Source organism: Hemibagrus wyckioides, linkage group LG07 (genome assembly GCF_019097595.1).
Source record: "Hemibagrus wyckioides isolate EC202008001 linkage group LG07, SWU_Hwy_1.0, whole genome shotgun sequence".
Taxonomy (NCBI): Eukaryota; Metazoa; Chordata; class Actinopteri; order Siluriformes; family Bagridae; genus Hemibagrus; species Hemibagrus wyckioides.
In genome coordinates this window covers 32,373,798-32,394,900 of record NC_080716.1, presented here as the reverse complement: position 1 = coordinate 32,394,900, position 21,103 = coordinate 32,373,798, and the positions used below count along the sequence as shown (strand labels likewise).

Sequence of the window (21,103 nt, the reverse complement as noted above, 5' to 3'; positions counted from 1 at the left end):
GTTGAAATACTGACTTTCTGAATAGTTTCAGGTGGAAAGTCAGTACTTGTTGTGTGTTATACAGAGCTGTGCAGTATGATGTGATCATTTTGTGATAAAGTGTTTTCTCTAATATATTTAGGACACCATCAGTACCTTTTTCTAATATTTTAAAAACTCATGGTAAATTTCTACTGTATCATTAAATCTGTAAAATGGTAGATTTTAATTTATTTTGCTGTCTCTCTGTTTTTCGTGTGGTTATTTTAGAAGGATTAAGCTTCAGTTTTCTTTCAGTTTTTAAAGTTAAACACAACTGGATGATTATATTTCGTTATAAAAAATAAAAAAAAAAGCTAAAAAAAAGCTGTTTAGCACTTTTTCTGATAAGGCCTCATCATTTGGCATCTGCTGACTTTCCATTTAATCTCAGTAATTTAAAAAACAACAACAAAAAATATTTCGGACTGTTTTTTTATTTTTAATGATACCATAATGCTGTGTAATTACAATACTCAAATTACTATATTTTTTGTAATAATGTATTAACAGTCAATTAATTTACAGTAGGCCTAATTTTTCACAGTGAAAAAACCTTGACATTTCTTGTCTGAATAACAATAACAGGCATCCCTCCAAATTTGAAATTAATCTAATATTTATTTATTTTTATTATTCCCTGAAATTATTCCTTTTCGCATTGACAAACGCTTTCTCTGCTGTTCACCGCCACACCTGTAGATGGCGCTTTGCAATGGGGGCGGGGTGACGAGATCCAATTGAAGACTCCAGAATCAATCCTAATGAACCCTTCACTTTCTCATTAACGTGAACTTTTATCAGGCTCACTGACTCGCGCTGTCTTTTTATCATGTAGGTAAATGTGTTGACAACTCACAAAAATGTAGAATATAAATTATTTTGGGCAAATTTTAAACGTTTTAATGAAATATGACTCTGTGCAAGGACGTCCCGTACTTTTTGTCTGTGCTATTTTCCCACGTTTTTGTATCCTGTATTAGTTTAGCTTGCTGTGGCTTATGTGAACAGAGGAATTCTCGTGATTAAGCTGGTTTTCTAATGTCAGAAGAGTAATGTTAATTTTGGTTAGGTTGGTTGTTAATTCTAAATTGGCAATAGAAGCGAGTGTGTGGTTGTCTGTCTATATGTGTGACCCTGTGATGGACTTTTGCCCTATGTGTGACCCTGTGATGGACTTTTGCCCTATGTGTGACCCTGTGATGGACTTTTGCCCTATGTGTGACCCTGTGATGGACTTTTGCCCTATGTGTGACCCTGTGATGGACTTTTGCCCTATGTGTGACCCTGTGATGGACTTTTGCCCTATGTGTGACCCTGTGATGGACTTTTGCCCTATGTGTGACCCTGTGATGGACTTTTGCCCTATGTGTGACCCTGTGATGGACTTTTGCCCTATGTGTGCTGGGATAGGCTCCAGCAGACCCCTGTGACCCTAATTAGGAATAAAGCTGGTATAGACAATGGATGTGTTCGGACTGTCCAAAAGGGCCAAACACCTGCTAAATAAAATCTTTCTTACTTTAATTACTTTTGTGTCATTATTTTGGTGTTCAAAATAAGACCTCACTATGGGGATGTGGAGTTGCATTTTTGACTTGTTTTTTTGACATATTTTTGACATAATTTTTTGCCGTCAGTCTGATGTCATTTCGACACCAAATTGCCCACTGGGCTGGGTCTGTTGCTGGACGTGAGCGGGCATTCAGCAAGTTAAAGCTAGTAAAAAAAACCTCATGTCTCAGGAGAGACTGAACAGGTTTAGTGGTATGGATTATCACTGATCTGGGAGTGTATCCTTGAAAGATGTATCTTAAGTGCAGAGACCTTCTTTATGAAGACATGGTAATGGTGATGTTCTTGTGAAAGCACCATGTTTCAATCTGTAATGTGTTAGTAACTGCCCTCTCTTTTCACATAAGAAGATGCGAAACTTACATGTCCACTGCATCAGTGATAGTTCTTCATCTTCAATCTGTAAACTAAACAAAAAAAGCCACAATTACGGTTTTAAAGATATTTAACACAAAGTAACTACGACTAACAGAGTGTCTCAGTTTGCCATTAGCTGACTAAATAAAATAATTATAAAGCCCTAATCCACATTTCATATCTATCTATCTATCTATCTATCTATCTATCTATCTATCTATCTATCTATCTATCTATCTATCTACAGTATCTATCTATCTATCTATCTATCTATCTATCTATCTATCTATCTATCTATCTATCTATCTATCTACAGTATCTATCTATCTATCTATCTATCTATCTATCTATCTATCTATCTATCTATCTATCTATCTATCTATCTACAGTGGTGTAGTGTAATGAAGTAAAATTACTTTGTTACAGTATTTAAGTATTTTTTGAGAGTTTTTGTACTTTACTTGAGTTTTTATATTTCTGTCAACTTTTACTTCACTACTTTTTTGAAACAAATTCTATATTTACTCCGATACATTTTCTGTTCGGCATTTTCGTTACTTACTACAAAAAAAAAAAACCTGCGTCAAATTTGCGGTAAAGGAAGTTTGTGGTCAGTGATGACTTTAGGGCATGTCCACACGGAGCTGGGGATTTTTAAAAACAGATTTTTCATTGTTTTTTTTTAATTCTGTCCACACGACCTATGTGTTAAAAATATCTTTGTCCAACATGAAAACGCAAGACGCCCTGTTAAGTGCTGTCAGGAGCCTAGCCAATCAGAAGCCCTGTTAAGTGCTGTCAGGAGCCTAGCCAATCAGAAGCCCTGTTAAGTGCTGTCAGGAGCCTAGCCAATCAGAAGCCCTGTTAAGTGCTGTCAGGAGCCTAGCCAATCAGAAGCCCTGTTAAGTGCTGTCAGGAGCCTAGCCAATCAGAAGCCCTGTTAAGTGCTGTCAGGAGCCTAGCCAATCAGAAGCCTAGACAAACTTTATTACCAGTTCTGGTAGTTTAACAACAATAGTGCGTCGCGGGAAAGCGATGCCCTTGACATTCACGTAATGTGTGAGTAACTGTGTGTGTGTGTGTGTGTGTGTGTGTGTGTACACACGCATGTAAAAGTCCAGTAAACAACGTTAACATAGTCAGTAGTTTATGTAAGTCTGCTATTGCACAAAATATCTTCATAAACAAAGCTGATGTCAAATCAAGGAGACCGGCTCACAGACAATGAGGTCAGTTCATCAGAATCTCCGTTCCCCCTGTCCACACAACACCACTGAAAACGGAGAGTTCTGGAAAATCTTCACTTTGGAAGGAGTTTTCCAAAAGCTCAGTTTTCACCGTCCTCAAACTGCATTAGCATGTGGACGAAAGGTCAAAACACAGAAAAAATCTCCCTTCTTAAAAATCCCCGGGTTCGAGTGGACATGGCCTTAGGTACAAGCTCACAGGTATGGAGACACTGATACTGTACACTTCATTACAATACAGTTCTAAAGGCCTCTTCTGTCTTTCATACAAGTCTTATTTTTTTGGTGGTGCACTTATTGAGAAGTTTAAGAAAGAAAGCAATACAGAATAAAATTCATAATTCTCTAAATTATTACAGTCTTACTTTTTTATTAATTTACTTCTACTTTTACTTTCCATACTTTAGTACATTCATGAAAATACTACTTCTGATACTTAAGTGCAGTTTATTTCAGATACTTTAAGACTTTTACTCAAGTAGAATTATAATGGTTGACTTTAACTGTTACTCGAGTCATTTTCTAACAAAATACCTGTACTTCTACTCAAGTATGGCTTGAGGGAAAGGCAGATCAAATCACTCTAAATGCATTTCCGGAATCTGACCAGCAGAGGGCAGCAGTTATTCTGGAGTTCAGTAATAAAAGTGAAACTGTTTTCTAAAACGTTATCTGACATTTTAAAACACCATGAGGGCAAAATCTAAAACATTTCAAGCAAAAAAAACTGAAATAGAAGAGGAAAAATACCCTGAGCTTTATTAATATATTTTATATTTTAGATGTAAAATATGTTGGGCAGTGGTGGCTCAAGTGGTTAAGGCTCTGGGTTGTAGATCAGAGGAAGCCCCAGCACCACCAAGCTCCACTGTTGGGCAACTGAGCAAGGCTCTTAACCCTCTCTGCTCCAGGTTAAAGAACACTGTATCATAGCTGCCCCTGCGCTCTGACCCCAACTTCCTCAGCTGGGATATGTGAAGAAAAGAATTCCACTGTGCTGTAATGTATGTGTGGAGATAATAAAGGCTTCATGCCCTCAGTTCTATTTTAGATCGATCTTGTTGTTGATATTTCTACTAATCCAAATAAATGTACAATAATTATAATTCATGTTTTCAGGTTGCTCTTCGACTCACTCTGAAATAATTCATCTGTACTCGGATCACTGTACTGTCCTTCACATAGAACAATAAAAGCTTTCAATCTGGAATTTTGAAGGACTCTTTTCTAAATGAATCTCTTTGAAAGACTCCTTTTTAAATGATTCTCTCTGAATGACTCCTTTTTAAATGACTCTCTCTGAATGAACCCTCTCTAAATGACTCTCTGAATGACTCCTTTTTTTAAAATAACTCCTCTTTAAATGACTCTCTTTAAATGACTCTTCCTGAATGAACACACTCTAAATGAATCTCTCTATATGACTCTTCTACTCCTCTCTAAATGACTCTTTCTGAATGACCCCACTCTGAATCTCTTCTCTCTCTCTCTCTCTCTCTCTCTCTCTCTAAATGAATCCCTCTAAATGACTCTCTGAATGACTCCTTTCTAAAAGACTCCTCACTGAATGACTCTACTCTGCATCTCTCTCTCTCTCTCTCTCTCTTATGTCCACAGGATGGACACAACTGCTGTTCTCAGAGGATCTTTTGACATATCAAAATTAATAATAAAGCTTAATGAATTAGCTTCTTCTTCTTCTTCTTCCTCCTCCTCCTCCTCTTCTTCTTCTTCTTCTTCTTCTTCTTCTTCTTCCACCACATTGTTGGTGGACTGGAAGTCAGAGGAGAGGTCAGTTCTACTTCGTTCTGTCCTCTCAGTGCTCGATGACCTCATTCAGAGACCTACCAGGACTTTCAGTGACTGAGGTGGACACACAGTCTCAGTCTGTCTGCTTTATCTGCTGTACCTGGTTGCTAGAATCACCATGTATGCTCCTTGAACCTTTGACTCAGCACCACTTTCGCTTGTGAACCTTCACACAGAACCAGTCACCTGTCTTGAGCAGGTTCTCAGGCTTCACAGGTTCTTTGTGAGCTCAGGTGGCTTCCTTTGCCTGTTGAATCAGGGACTGATGGATAGAAGTTTCAGATAGTTTGACAGTGGAAACACAAAGCAGAACACACAGAACGCCTGCTCACACGGAACTGTCCACTGATCTGACACCCCATTATTAGTGAGGGTCAGTCAGCAGGCTAGTGACGTCTGAAACCTCCAATACTATCCAGACTTCCCCAGGCACTGCCTCACCCTCTTTCTGGTCTGGAGTCTCAGGGATTCTCAGATATATGTAAACTAACACACACACACACACACACACACACACACTTAAATAGAGGCTGTTATTCACCCTCATACACTTTTCCAGCTACTCATGCTTTCATTCAACATTCAAACTAAAGGCAATAAAAACAAACACAAGGCCTTTATACAGACAGAATGGATTCTAGCCCCTGAGTGAAACCTGAATAAAGCTCTTACTGGACCAGAAATGATGAAATGATCAAACTGCACACAGGTGATCTGAGGTCAGGAATTTTAACACTGTATGCTCAGGAGAGCGTCACTGTGTTATAATAGAGTGTGTACCATGCAGATTCCACAGGAATCACTGCTACTAATGCAGAATTTAATAAAACTGGCTCTGATTATCTTTAATCCTATAGTGGCCTGAAGTCTTCCCCCCTGACTGGGCAATCCACCCAGTCCCACTCCTCTGGATCCTACTGGTATAGAGAATTCTTCCGGTCTCACATGTCATCTTAGTAATACAAGAAAATAAAATGTATGTTCTGATTGTTACCCACACTAGCACAGGGTCAGATTAGACTGCGTGAAGCTCCCTGGCCCTGGATTAACTAGACCTGCTCTAAGTGTATGTGCTATTTATGGATGAATAAAGTATCTATCTATCTATCTATCTATCTATCTATCTATCTATCTATCTATCTATCTATCTATCTATCTATCTATCTATCTATCTATCTATCTATCTATCTATCTATCTATCTATCTATCTATCTATCTGACTCTCTCTCTCTCTCTCTCTGTATCTGACACTCTCTCTCTCTCTCTCTCTCTCTCTCTCTGTATCTGACACTCTCTCTCTCTCTCTCTCTCTCTCTCTCTCTCTCTCTCTCTCTCTCTCTGTATCTGACACTCTCTCTCTCTCTGTATCTGACACTCTCTCTCTCTCTCTCTCTCTCTCTGTATCTGACACTCTCTCTCTCTCTCACCCTCTCTCTCTCTGTATCTGACACTCTCTCTCTCTCTCTCTCACTCTCTCTCTCTCTCTGTATCTGACACTCTCTCTCTCTCTCACCCTCTCTCTCTCTCTCTCTCTCTCTCTCTGTATCTGACACTCTCTCTCTCTCTCTCTCTCTCTCTCTCTGTATCTGACACTCTCTCCCTCTCTCTCTCTCTGTATCTGACACTCTCTCTCTCTCTCTCTCTCTCTCTCTGTATCTGACTCTCTCTCTCTCTCTCTCTCTGTATCTGACTCTCTCTCTCTCTCTCTCTCTCTCTCTAGTTAGCTAGGTGCTAGATATTTGGGTTGTTTAATCAACATATAGTAGCAGTGCCATAATCTATTATTTTCCAGTGATTTTTTTCTGAATGTAACCCTGTTTTGTCAGAGTTTAAGACTGTCACTGGTAGTTAACCCCTAATTGTCTGTGTTGTTTCCTTGCCTGTGAATTGATCCCCAGTCACGTCAGTTAGAGTTTGAGGTCCTGGTGTTGTAAAAAGTCATTATTTCTCGTACATATTTCGTACGTATTTCTCTGCATTTCCGCATAAATATCTCTCATTTTTCACCCACTCCTTCAGACGAGCTGCTTGGTTTTGGTCGATCACTTTTTTCTTTTCGTATTCCTTTATAATATTCTCAAATCCTTGTTTGTAGTATCTGTTAGTACTTTCTGCTGTCAGTCCATAATCCTTGTTGCTAGATTTACAGGGTTGATCTGCGTGGAAATTAGACAGAGAGAATAAAATAGATCAGATCAGTGTGGAAACTCAAGCACTGCAGTGATTTCATGATAATGTACAGTAAAGGTAAAAGACATTTTAAACACATAGAAAAATTTACTTCACAAAAAGATATTTTAAAGATTAATAAAGACAGAACCCAGTATTTCTGCCTCTTTCATTATAATCATTATAATCACACTGATTCCTATTTTTAATAATTATGCTTGAAAAGTTTTTTTTTTTTTACTTGATCATTCGAGTTTATGAAGAATATACACTACATTTTAGTTCATTCACTCAGACCTGCTAAAGTGGATATTAGTTTTAGTGAGAAAAATAAATGTAATAACTTGGTTGTGTATGTATGTACTCCCTTTAACTAATACTATGTAAAAGCAGCTTTTCTTATAATTCAGATAAGAGCCTAGAGTAGCAGTATAAGGAAACTGTATTATATTAATTAAAATATCATATCTCCATGACTCTTATTTATTAATTTACGACCACCCTGTAATCTGAAACCTGGCAACTCTGAAGAAGGCTTCAAGATATTATTGTTGTATTTGGGTTAGATTTTATACTGAAAAGTGGAGTTTTTGTTAAAACATTTTTATTTTATCTTATTATTATTAGTTGTAATTTTACAATAGAGTGTAAGTATTTGATTTTCTTGTTTTGGGCCACTAAAGGTCCTCACAGTTTTTCTTTTTGTCTTTTTTTCTCACTCTTTTGCTAGTCACATGGTTCCTCTGATTAGAGCTCACCTGTGTGGTTTTGCTGTGTTTAAGTTGCCCTGTTGTCTCTGTTCTTTGCCTGGATTTTGCTGTTTTTCAGAGTTCCTGTGTTTTTGCATCACTTTCCTATTCCTTTGTTTGGATTTTCTGCCTTTGTTTTTTTTTGTTATTTTTACTTGTTACCCTTTGCAGGATTTTTGAACTATAATATTTTTGGTTGTCTCTTAAGAGTAGTATGCTAAAGTAATAAATCTTTTTGTTGACCACTGACCTGAGCCTGTGTTGTGTTTAGCATTAGAGCAAGTGTTTAGCATGTTTAGCAGTTTAGAGTTAGCATTAGAGACCTGAGTTTCAGTCCTGCATTTGACATGTAGAAACAATTTGTTCTGTAAACGTCTTTTCTTTAAGAGAGACCGTAAAAGCAACAATTGAATTCTAGTGTCAAATTTGTTAAATTTCTAAAAATATACATATAATTAGAAAAAGCTTCATTTTTATAAATAAATGTAAATTTCCAGTAGAAAAAATAATAGTAAGAATGTTAGCAAATAAGTATTCTATTGTTTAAAAATGATTCACTTGTGTCTCTTGTATTACTGGTGATGATCCCAACAGAAATGAGTGAGGGAGAAAGACTGAAAAACAATAGTTACTCAATTCTTTCCGGATGTAGTCTGAGGTTTCCGGGTGGGCCATTATTAATGACAGCTTCAGTCCTTTCTCCACATCTCCAGTAACAAATGTCTCTGTCAGTAAATCTCTGTGGAACATAAATATTAAACATAAGTTAATATCAGGAACTTAAATTTGACCAGGTGTTTTTGTTTCAGGACAAATGTTCAGAGATGAAACCTGCAAGCTCTGGATACACCACTATGGCCAGTAGTCGCTGCACGTTGATGGTCACAGCGCAGAACGTTCATGGCAAACATCTGTTCTTCATAATTTTTGTTCATATCTGAGTGATTGAATAACTTTTCCATTTCTGGATAATTTTTCAGTTTCTGTAAAGTTCTCTTTGGTGGAATGTGGTCTGCCTCGACCACTCCAGGGGTGGGTTTCTTAACATCTAAGGCTTCACAAGATAAGAAAAAAAGAACACACTTTAGTATTTTGGTGATTTTCTGTACATTATGAACATACAGGTATACATGGAGCAGCTACAGGTTCTTCTGAACAAAAATATATTTCCCTTTTGCATGATTGCATAAAAAGGAAGTAAACAAATGAAGTTACTCTCTGTATCTTCCCGCTTCTCCCAGCGTGTATTCTTTAGAAATTTTGTCTTCATCATTTGTATTCTTTTTTTTATATTCTATAAACTTTTCCTTATCGCCTTTCCTTATTCCAGCCTCAATTTTGAATTGATTGGAGCTGTTTATGGAATTTGTTCTGGATCTTCACAGCTTCTGCATATTTATACGGATTTGTACGAATCTGTAACAAAAGAATACATCAACAATATAATCAGCAGAAAGCCTATAAATGCATATAAGTGTTCCTCACACAAGATAGGAGGTGAAAGTTTGAAAGTTTTACCTAATGATAAATAAAAATGAATAAAATCCAAAATGAATATATTCCACATTAATGTGAACATAAAAGCCAAATCTACACTGATGAAGTTCAATTTAAACTACATATAAAGTTACTCCACATCACTGTAGGTGTTTAATTATCTTCCAAGCCACAGGTTTTCTTCTGGAACTAGCTGTGGATTAATAGTAACATTACCACCACATGTTCATGACCTTAGATGTGTTTCCTATAAAATGCCCAGGCTGTATCACTCATCTTGCTGAGCAGCAGAACAAAATGCTTAGAAAAGTGCTTACAATGAACTTGCATTTGAATATTATGATAAACTTAGTAATGACAGTAACTTAATAACTAGTAATGATTTACATTTACTTTTGTGGCATGTGCAGACGCCCTTATCCAAAGCGACATACAAAAGTGCTTTGAAGTCTCTGTCAGTGAATACATCAACACTGGTTCACTAGGTTACAGACAAACTCTGTTGGGAGGAATTACAGCACAATCTATTCATTATTTTAGAATTTATCTCTATTTTTAATACATAAAACAAACAGGGAAAATAAGAGCTAGTGTAAGTGTTTCAGATCACCCATCACCTGAAGAACGTAGGCAGGTTGAAAACAAGTCATGTACCTGCATTTTGCATCATTTGCAGTGGATGAATTACATTCAGAGGAAGACCTGCCAGTAGAGAGTTGCAGTAGTCCAGTCTCAAAATGACCAGAGACTGAGCAAGCACCTCAGCAGCCTGTGTGGATGAAAATGGCTGAATCTTTCTGATGATGTACAGAAGAAACAGACTTGAGCGTGTCACATTAGTAACATGGGAGGAAAAGGACAGTTGATTGTCCATGGTTACCGCAAGGTTGTGAGCAGAGGCTGAAGGGGAGATCATGGAGTTTTTCAGAGATAATGCATGATCTTGGGCTGGGGATGAATCCCCTGGGATGACCAGCAGTTCAGTTTTGCTGGAATTGAGTTTCAGCTGTTGAGCTGTCATCCAGGATGAAATGTCCGCCGGACACGCTGAGATACAAGCAGAAGCCAAGGTATTTGAGGGAGGGAAGGAGAAGATAAGTTGAGTTTTATCAGCATAGCATTCATAAGAGAACCCATGTGAGGATATAACTTCACCAGCAGAGAATAGAGGGAGAAAAGGAGAGGACCGAGTGCTGAGCCTTGTGGGACACCAGTGGCGAGTCTGCATTGAGCAGATGTCAATCCCTTCCATGTTACCTGATATGAGCAACCATCCAGGTAGGAAGCAAACCATTCCCATGTCGTTCCACGAATTCCAAGACTCCTGAGGGTGAACAAGAGAGTCTTGTGGTCTTGTGTGACAATGAAGGGGTAGCGGACTTCTGGCTGTGTAATGTATGTATAGTTGGGGCAGAAGTAAAGGTCTGGCAGATTTTCTCAATCTTCTCATAAAAGGAGTCTAAGCATTCAGCAGCCAAGGAGGATCATGCAGGTGGAGCTGGGGGATTAAGTAGTGAGAAAAGATGTTGTGGAGCAAAAGATAAGGATCTTGTGCAGAAGCTTCAAGCTTTTCCTTGTAGAAGGCAGTCTTGGCAGAAGTCAGGTCCAAAGAGACGCAGAGAGGCGAGATCCACGTAGAGTTCATCCTCTTCCTCTCTGCTGATCGTAGTTCTGTCCAATAGCTGTGCAGCACATCTGACAGCCAAGGAGCAGGAGTCTTCCCGGGTTTAGTGGACAGAGGGCAGGGAAGGTCCATGCATGAGGAAAGAGAGGAGAGAAAAGTGTCTGTAGCTGAGTCCAGGGGTAGGGAGGAAGAGGAGGTTGAAATCACCAAGGACTGTCAGAGGAGTGCTGTCAGAAGGGAAAGCACTGAGGAGTGTGTCCATTTCCTCCATTATATATATTGAATTGAATTCAATTGAATTCAATTGAATTCAATTCAAGTATTCTAGGGAACCAGGAGGGTATTAGATTATGATGATAAAGAGGTTGACTGGAGAGGAAACTGAAACTGCATGGAGTTCAAAAGAGGAGATGGTAAGGTGACACAAGGGGGGAGGTGTGAAACACCATCTTTGTGACAACAGCAGACCTGTACCGCCACCCCTGCCTGATTCATGTGGTGAGAGAGAGAGTAAGCATTGGCAGAGGATAGATCAGTCTGTGTAGCAGTGTTCTGTGGGGATATCTATGAATGATTTTTCAAATAATTTATCAGTACAAGTACATCTCAAAATATTAGAATATCATGAAAAAGGTAGGGCAGCATGGTGGCTTAGTGGTTAGCACTATTGCCTCACAGTAAGAAGATCCTGGGTTTGAATCCCAGGGTTGAACAGGCAGGGGTCTTTCTGTGTGGAGTTTGCATGTCCTGTGCCTGTGTGGGTTTACTCTGGGTACTCCGGTTACCTCCCACAGTCCAAAAACATGTACATTAGGTTGATTGGTAACTCTAAATTGCCCGTGTGTATGGTTGTTTGTCTATGTGTGGCCCTGTGATGGACTGGTGACCTGTCCAGGGTGTACCCCTGCCTTTTGCCCCATGTGTGCTGGGATAGGCTCCAGCAGACCCCTGTGACCCTAGGAGTCCTATGAATAAGGGGGTATAGAGAATGAATGAAAAAGGTCAATATTTCCTGTCAGAAAGTGAAACCCATATATTATATAGATTCATTACACATAGACTGAAATATTTCAAGCCTTTATTTCTTGAAATTGTGATGATTATGGCTTACAGATAAGGAAAACCCAAAATTCTGTGTCTCATAAAATTAGAATATTGTGAAAAAGTTCAATACTGGAAAGTCATGGTGTCACACCATAATCAGCTAATTACCTCAAAACACCTGCAAAGGTTTCCTGAGCTTTTAAATGGTCACTCAGTCTGGGTCAGTAGGCTACACAATCATGGGGAAGACTGCTGACTTGACAGTTGTCCAGAAGACAGTCACTGACACCCTCCACAAGGAGGGGAAGCCATGAAAGGTCATTGCTAAAGAAGCTGGTTGTTCACAGAGTGCTGTATCCAAGCATATTCATAGAAAGTTGAGTGGAAGGAAAAAGTGTGGTAGGAGAAGGTGCACCAGCAAAAGGGATAACCGCAGCCTTGAGAGGATTGTCAGGCAAAATCCATTCAAGAATTCGGGGGAGCTTCACAAGAAGTGGACTGAGGCTGGAGTCAGCGCATCAAGAGACCAAGAGAGCCATAATCATCACAATTTCAAGAAATAAAGGCTTGAAATACACTCTATGAATCTATATAATATATGGGTTTCACTTTCTGAACTGAGTGACAAAAAATATTGACCTTTTTCATGATATTCTAATTTTTTGAGATGTACCTGTATTTGTCACTGACTGAGACAGCGGATATCTGGTCTATTGTGTGTCTTGATGTTCTGCAAATGCAGAGTAATATCATAACTTCATTAGTTCATGTAACACTTAGAAACCATGAAGATAGACTTGGACTGCATTTGATATGAACAGTTTTGCTATGATAGCTTTAGGACTGCAACTTCAACAAAACAGACTTCATGTTGTAACTACAGTGAATTTCCTAGTTACACAAATTGTACTTTTTATTGACTTTTTATATGGTATTACATAGAGATGTACATATGTTTCTTTATGTAGATACATAAAGAAGAGAGTTTAGTTATAGAAGGGTGTTTATGTCATAACAACCCTACCTTAGCAGGACTTTTGTACCATTGCACTACATGCACATTTTTTTATGTTAACAATAAATAATATTCTAGATTAAAATTAATTCCCCTAATACCACATCACTGTACTGTAAACAGACCTATTCACCTTATTATATCTTATTTGTATCCTTTTTTAAATTTTTTTACCTAAGTGTTACCTAAAGTCTCTATTTGACTTTATTTTTAAATAAAGGACAGTCATAAAAAGCATTTCATTACATAGCATAGCATGTGTGTGTGTGTGTGTGTGTGTAGTTCCTCATATTTTGGGGACATTTTGTCCTTTTCCCTACAATACATTTAGACTGTTCTCATGAGTAATGAGTCAGTATTTAAAAGTGTCTGAATGTGTGTGTAGAAGTGAATAAAGTCACTAAACCTTAATTCTTCTTCTTTCAGGTCACTCTGGCTGAAGCTGAGGAGAAACATCAGAAAGATGTGGAGACCATCCATCAGCTGGAGAAAGAGAAAGATGAGATGAAGAAGACTCTGAACAACAAAGAGGAGTTTCTAAAGGTAAACATTTCCCCTCATGAATCTGCTATTGTGTGTCTCTGTGTGTGTGTCTGTGTCTCTTTGTGTCTCTGTGTGTGTGTGTGTGTGTGTGTGTATTTCCTCATATTTTGGGGACATTTTGTCCTTTTCCCTACAATACATTTAGACTGTTCTCATGAGTAATGAGTCAGTATTTAAAAGTGTCTGAATGTGTGTGTAGAAGTGAATAAAGTCACTAAACCTTAATTCTTCTTCTTTCAGGTCACCTTGGCTCAAGCTGTGGATGATGTGGAGACCATCGCTCAGCTGGAGAAGGAGAACGCTGACCTGAGAATTGAGGTGGAGACTCTGAGAGACACAGTGAAGATACTGGGGAAGAAGCTGTTTGAGTGTAACAGAGTGTGATGAGAGAATAAACATAAGTTAGAAAAAACCTTGTATTAATCAGATCCTTTACTTTAATTCTGTTTAAGCGTTACACATCCACCATTTCCTCTCCTGAAAATGTGACTGCTGTTGTGAACTCTTGCCTTGTCCGCTGTACTAAACCGTTATGGGCCAGAAAATAAAAAAATAAATAAATTAATTTAAAAAAGAACGTTTCCTAATGTTTTATTCTGATGTTTGATGTGAAGATGAAGTGAGTGTATAGTGAGTAGCAGCTGCTGCTGTGTATGGCAGTGCTAAAGATGGTATTTAATGACTTGCTAATAGACTTTCTGAAAGGGGTGAGATTCCTCTGTGACTATACTCCCTCAAGACTCCAGCTTTGGAGCACACACTTGTGTTTGAGTCACTGAGATCCTCACCAGCCCATACGGGATGTCCAACTGAACTGAACTCGCATGGATTTACATGAAGGCCACATTCTTACTGGCAGAAGAGTAAGAAAGTCACATGCTTTAGAGATACACCAACCCTGCATACAGTGGAGGGACAGCTCCAGGCTTCCTGCCTACATCCATGTCCTGTAAGAGTGGCTGTTCCAATACTTGTGGCCACATAAAAATTGGGTGGTCTGACACCAAAGGTGCCATGTTCTGAGTTGCTGAACACATCCAGATGTAAATATCAGGAAATGAAAGCTGATGAAATTCTGATCTATCGTCTTTTGATTTCAGACCTAAGATTTCATAAATAATGGAGTGTAGCATAAATAATAGAATTGGTCTTGCTGTTTGAAGGGGACAGTATAAAAGTCCCACCAATCTCAGGAATAAACGTGTATTACAGTAAAACTTTTTCCTTATGGCTTGAGACACTTTTTATCCATTCAGTCAGTCACTTTTTTCAACCTAAAGTCCTTTAAATGTCTGTGGTGGTAGAGATGCTGCCTGGGCTTATTCACCACAGTGGTGATGTGAGGTCCTGCGTGATGTCAGCACCTGGGAGCCGGAAACTGTCCACACTCTTCACTGGGGTCCCACTGATTGTGAGTGGCTGGTAGTTCCTCTCCTGCTTTGTGCTGAAGTCCGCTATCAAATTTTTTGTCCTGCTTATGCTCAAGAGGACATTGTTCTCCTGGCACCAAATCTTCAGGTATTTAATCTCCTCTAGGTAGATCATCTCACCTGTGTCGAAGATCAGGCCCACCACTACTGTGTTGTCAGCAAACTTGACGTTGATTCTGGAGTTGGAACTGGCCACACAGTCAAATGTGTATAGTGAGTACAGCTGGTGGCTCAGAACACAACCCTGGGGTGCTTGAGTGCTGAGGGTGAAGGAGAATGAGAAAGGGAGGGAGGCTCAGAAACAGGTTGAATCAGAAACAGCCACCACCAATGTGTATCCCTTGGGGCTGATGCACATGAGACCATTTTAGTGTTGGCTCAGGGGCACAGGGTTTCAACCACTTTTTAACCCTATGAAGAAATAAGGGTTACATGCCAAGCACTAGACTTTGTCCTTGGACTGGTCAAGGTTATATTGCACCTGAGGCCAGAATATGTAATAATGGACATTTCTTGACCTTCTCCCCTCAGCTATTTGACATGCCGGAACAAGAGAAGCTTTATCTTTTGTGTCAGGTCAGGGCCCTCAAGGATCTATGTCAATTACTCAACCCTGTGGCGTAGAACTGATCAGCTGTTGGTCTGCCTTTGGGGGCGCACCAGATATTCTCCGCCACCAAGCAGCATTTATCGCATTGTGTAGCTGATGTGTTTTCCCTGGCCTCTCAGGCCACCAGGAGCATGGCTTGCTGCAAGACACTATACAAGGGTGTGCCTTTGAAATTCAATTCAATTTATTTGTATAGTGCTTTTTTACCATGGACATTTGCAAGATGTTTGTGCTGCAAGATATTTGTGAACATACCATGGTCACCTCTGGAGAAGTCTGAGGGAAGAAGCACTGAGTGATTCCACTCTGTCTACTAGTCTTTCCCCCTTCAGACATGACTAACACCTGCTGCATGCTGCGTTAAATCAAATACTCAACCATACTGATTAGAACTGACAGGATCGATCCACTGCTATCCCTGATCTTGTTCACGCCTCTATTTAGACAAACTTTTGTGTTTTACTTTTGTGTTGAACATTCTTTCTGTTTTTCTCACCATTGTGATGACTTAAAATATGTATGAAATTAAGCGTACTAAAACACTGGACAAATCACATCCCTGATTATTTCAATAAAAGGTACAGCATTTAAAAATAGGGTGAAGTAGGATGGAGGATGTTTATCGATGGTGATGATGATGATGATGATGATGGTGCCTTTGCAAGATATTTGTGCTGTGGCAGGCTGGTCCTCTTCTCACACACTCACAAGGTTCTATAGGTTGGATATGGGCTTAACCCCAGTTTCTCGAGTCCTACAGCACACCCCAGGTTCTTAAGGGTTATCTTTTTCTCAGGTTGTGCATGTATTCTTACTTCGCACCTTGTGAGTAGGCATCCTGTCAGTATGGTGATGTGGGAATTAACGTTCCCATAGCGTCAAATGCACGATGTATCGTCGAGATCCTTTGAAAGGGAATGTCTCAGGTTAGGTACGTAACCCAGTTAACGTAGAAGTCAACAAGACGTGTGACATCACCTGACCCCCACGTTGGCCAATAAAATTTGCGTGTTTCCATGCATGTTTCAGACTCCAGCTCACGCAGAAGCATTCCCATAGTGTCAACTTCCTAAAACACCCTCTCATTCCCATCGAACCAGGTTACATCTAAACGTGAGGCAATCTGCGGGAAGAGAGAGAAAGATTGAGCAAGTAAGCAACTAATTCTGTTGTTGTTGTTTCATTGTCCAGAGTGAGTATATACATTTTTTTTCTTGGATCTTAAAAAACACAAGTCTTGAAAAATAGAATTGATTGTGTTCCCAGTGAGGAACGCTGATTTTTGTAGCTAATTATTTTTGCTATATTATCTGTCATCTGATTGTATTTCATGAATAAATGTTAGATTTTGTTCAGCGACTCCACTGTCTGAAGTATTCTCTCTACTAGTCCTTTTACAATCAGTATCTTGTGTGTGTGTGAACTGAATGAATGTTCCTGTGGAAAATTAGTTACTTGAAGGTTTTACTTTAAAAATATGAATGCACAGTCCAGCATTTTGAAGGTTACACAGTCTGTTAGAAGCGACAACGTTTTGAGTTATGAAAAATGACATCAAGGTTCTGAAACAAGTGATTGTAAATAACTGTGCAGAAAATACAGAGCTGTATGTGCAGGTGAGGGTTGTGTGATCTAGAGTCACCAAAAAGTCAGGTGCAGTATTCAATGTTGTTGAGGTTTTAAGCACCTCAATGCTAATGTCTGGTTAAAAAGCAGCCCAGTAACTGAAGAATATCTGCTTAGAGGTCGTCCTGGGTGTCTCTGTTTATTATTTCAAGATCCAAAGGTTTATTTGTCAGTACACATTTGTAGCAGGTCCAAAGGTGAAATGAGATGTAGCAGCTCTGTAGCAGCTGTGCAGAGTGGAACAATAAACAGACTACACAGTTAATATCAGTGGTCAATAGGAAGTGCTGGAGCAAATTTTTTTTATATATGTGATTGGACCATTTTAAATATGTGATTGGACCATTTTATATATGTGATTGGACCATTCTCAATGAGTCTCGTTACCGCTCAGCAGACGGTCAGTTAACGGAGAGGTACTGATTAATGTGGAAGCAATCCAAATATCTTGAGATGAAAGAAAATTAGGTTATATCTTTACAAAAATACCCTTTCACAAGAAGTTCAGGTGAAGAAACGAAAAGAATCAAGGAGCTTGGAGCAGATCGACCCAATCTGCAAATTCAGCAGCAGTCAAGTGATGGCGGTTCCACTCGGTTCTTTTCCAGTAGTACTTATTGAATTCATTGGCCATACTGTGAATGGAAAAGAGACTGGTCACTGAGATAACTGACTTTAACCAAAAGATCATTGAGAAATTTTCAAGCCAGAAAGAAAAGAGGCCTGTGATTAGGCGACTTTCCAGTGTGTGTGTTTTTAATGATTACCTTGATTACTGATAATAAACCCACATTGAACTCAAATTCACTGATTCATAGTACATTTATTGCATGCTTTAACAGTTAACTTTAACAGTAACATTTTTAATCCCCCCCCCCTTTTTTTTAGCACCAGCCACCACTGTTTAATATAACGATGGGCTTCGAGGAAAGGCAGAGAACAAGGCAATACATGCTTTCAAAAATATATATTTTAATTGTTTAAATCAAATAAATATTTGGGATGATACCCTACCAGCATCAATTCTTACACTTGGTCCACTTTCACAAATTCAGGGATTTTGTAGGATCAGAGTCAGGTGCCTGATTAACCAACAGGTGTTATACCAAGTTATACCAACAGGTGCTAATGAATGAAACAGAAACAGCTGTGTATGAGCTTAAACCTGGATGAGGAACAAACAAACTCTGTTACTAAGGTGAGGATAAGGAAGACATGTCACAGGTCATACCCCATGGCCAGACTGACCACAGCAACAAGACACAAGGCAGTTCTACTACATTAGCAAGATCTCTCCCAGGAACAGATCTCAAAGCAGACTGGATTTTCAGGATGTGCTCTTCAAGCTATTGTCTTTCAAGATGAAAGACACATCATGCTCACTTCCCTTCAATATCGGAAGATGTCCAGCGGTGCCATCAGCAAAGAAGTGGTGGAAACCAGTGGGAAACCGACTTATTAAAGCATCTGATTGGCCCCAAATTTATTCTGCAGCAGGACACCAAACCCAAACATACAGCCAATTTAATTAACTATCTTCAGTGTAGAGAAGTCCTGGAAGTGATGGTTTGACCTCCACAGAGCCCTGATCTCAACATCCTCCAGTCTGTCTGGGATAACATGAAGGGACAGAAGGATCTGAGGTAGGCTACATCCACAGAAGATCTTAGTTCTCCAAGATGTTTGGAACCACCAACCTGCTGAGTTCCTTCAGAAACTGTGTGAAAGTCTACCTAGAAGAATTGATGTTGTTTTGCAGGCAAAATCTGGTCACACCAGAGACTGATTTGATTTGGGTTTGTCTCCTGTTCATTTACTTTCCATTTTGTTAATTAATAAAAAAGAAATTTTAGTACTTTTTTTTTCTTACTTTATAGCGTTTCACACCTGCCTAAAACCGTTGCACAGTACTGTATACTATTATTGGTATATGAGCTTACAGAAAATAATAATAATAATAATAATAATAATAATAATAATAATACAGTGAAACCTTGACTTACGAGTGAATCAACTTAAGAGCCGTCGCTCGGTCGATTTTTTGCTCTAAGGTACGAGCCGAGATCTGAGTTACGAGCGTGTGAGCTTACTCCACCCACCACTCGGTCACCCAGCGAGCGGTCAGTTCACGTGGTGATCTCTCCAGGTCGTGCCTTGGCGCTGTGTAACCACACTTCATCACTCATTTTCCAAACATTTTGAAAGGGAGGAAGAAACAAACCTCCTTGGACAGGTTTTTATTGAAACACCCTGCAAGGGAAAGCGAGGAAAGTGTGGAGAAAAAGGCAGAAGTCAGTGAAGAAGATTAAGTGAAGTGAAAAAAAGAAAGTAGTAATTAAGTTTAGCGATAAAGTGTAGCATGGTGTGTAAGTTAAATTTAGCAATTAATTGTAGCATTAAGTGTGTAGCGAGCAGAGGTGGACAGTAAAGAAGTACATTTACTTGAGTACTGTACTTAAGTACACTTTTTGAGTATCTGTACTTTACTTGAGTATTATTTTTTCTGGATACTTTTTACTTTAACTTCACTCCATTTGAAAGACAAATACTCTACTTTTTACTCCACTACATTTCTGTCAATGTCATTGAATAGAAAGTAGTTACATTAATCATAGGATGATTTTTTTCACTCTTGTAGCGTCACGTGTTGTAAAGTTCAGTGGTTTTCCATAATTTTTTGAACTCAATTGATCAATTTCTGACAAAATGGAAGATAATGAAGATATGCTTTGTATATTATACACCACCAACGCATTGGTAATGATGTTAGTTAACACACAAAAACGTATGCTGTGTCCAAATTCTCATACTATGTGTCCTAAATAGTATTCAAAAATAGAATTATTATGCCCCAAATCGTAGTATACTGAAAAGAGTATTCCAAACATTCCTGGATGGTCTGCTACTTCCAGTAGAAATTCAAAGTGCAGAACAATGCACACTCTAACGGGTAATATTGCCCACAATGCATTGCCCACAGGAGGGAGGAGCCTGGACAATGGTGTAAATGCATATTAAAACGGTGTAAATGAATTGTGGAAATATATATAACTCTTTGTTAAAGCAGTGTTGCTGTTGGGTGGTTGGACAGCTGATGTTGTGTAGATGGGTTTTAAAGCAGGTTAGATTTTTTTTTCTGACCAGTCTTCATTTACAGACCATTAGATTGAAATGTTCATGAGTGGATACACATAGATGTGTACAGGTACATCTCAAAATTTAGAATATCATGAAAAAGGTCAATATTTTTTGTCGCTCAGTTCAGAAAGTGAAACCCATATATTATATAGATTCATTACACATAGAGTGAAATATTTCAAGCCTTTATTTCTTGAAATTGTGATGATTATGGCTTACAGATAAGGAAAACCCAAAATTCTGTGTCTCAGAGAATTAGAATATTGTGAAAAAGTTCAATACTGGAAAGTCATGGTGTCACACCATAATCAGCTAATTACCTCAAAACACCTGCAAAGGTTTCCTGAGCTTTTAAATGGTCACTCAGTCTGGGTCAGTAGGCTACACAATCATGGGGACGACTGCTGACCTGACAGTTGTCCAGAAGACAGTCACTGACACCCTCCACAAGGAGGGGAAGCCATGAAAGGTCATTGCTAAAGAAGCTGGTTGTTCACAGAGTGCTGTATCCAAGCATATTCATAGAAAGTTGAGTGGAAGGAAAAAGTGTGGTAGGAGAAGGTGCACCAGCAAAAGGGATAACCGCAGCCTTGAGAGGATTCTCAGGCAAAATCCATTCAAGAATTCGGGGGAGCTTCAGATGAATCCTAGA

At 39.0% G+C, this 21,103-nt stretch overlaps 2 long non-coding RNA genes across 6 annotated transcripts; one reads left to right on the top strand and one right to left on the bottom strand.

Moving 5' to 3' along the window:
- Positions 1–6,507: 6,507 nt before the first annotated feature.
- LOC131356767 (uncharacterized) lies at positions 6,508–21,103 on the bottom strand. 5 transcript variants are annotated; one of them, XR_009205082.1, is made up of 11 exons: positions 20,772–21,103; positions 19,317–19,563; positions 18,328–18,438; positions 17,803–17,948; positions 14,436–16,810; positions 13,868–14,007; positions 13,511–13,587; positions 9,140–9,340; positions 8,756–8,978; positions 8,557–8,663; positions 6,508–7,162 (listed from the first exon to the last, which is right to left on the bottom strand). It is a non-coding gene; the product is annotated as an uncharacterized LOC131356767 (long non-coding RNA). The 5 variants fall into 5 exon arrangements; XR_009205084.1 differs by having other exon boundaries at positions 6,526–7,162; positions 16,510–16,810; XR_009205080.1 differs by having other exon boundaries at positions 6,509–7,162; positions 13,868–16,810.
- On the top strand, positions 10,491–14,025 carry LOC131356768 (uncharacterized). The gene is made up of 3 exons (XR_009205085.1): positions 10,491–10,699; positions 13,531–13,647; positions 13,888–14,025. It is a non-coding gene; the product is annotated as an uncharacterized LOC131356768 (long non-coding RNA).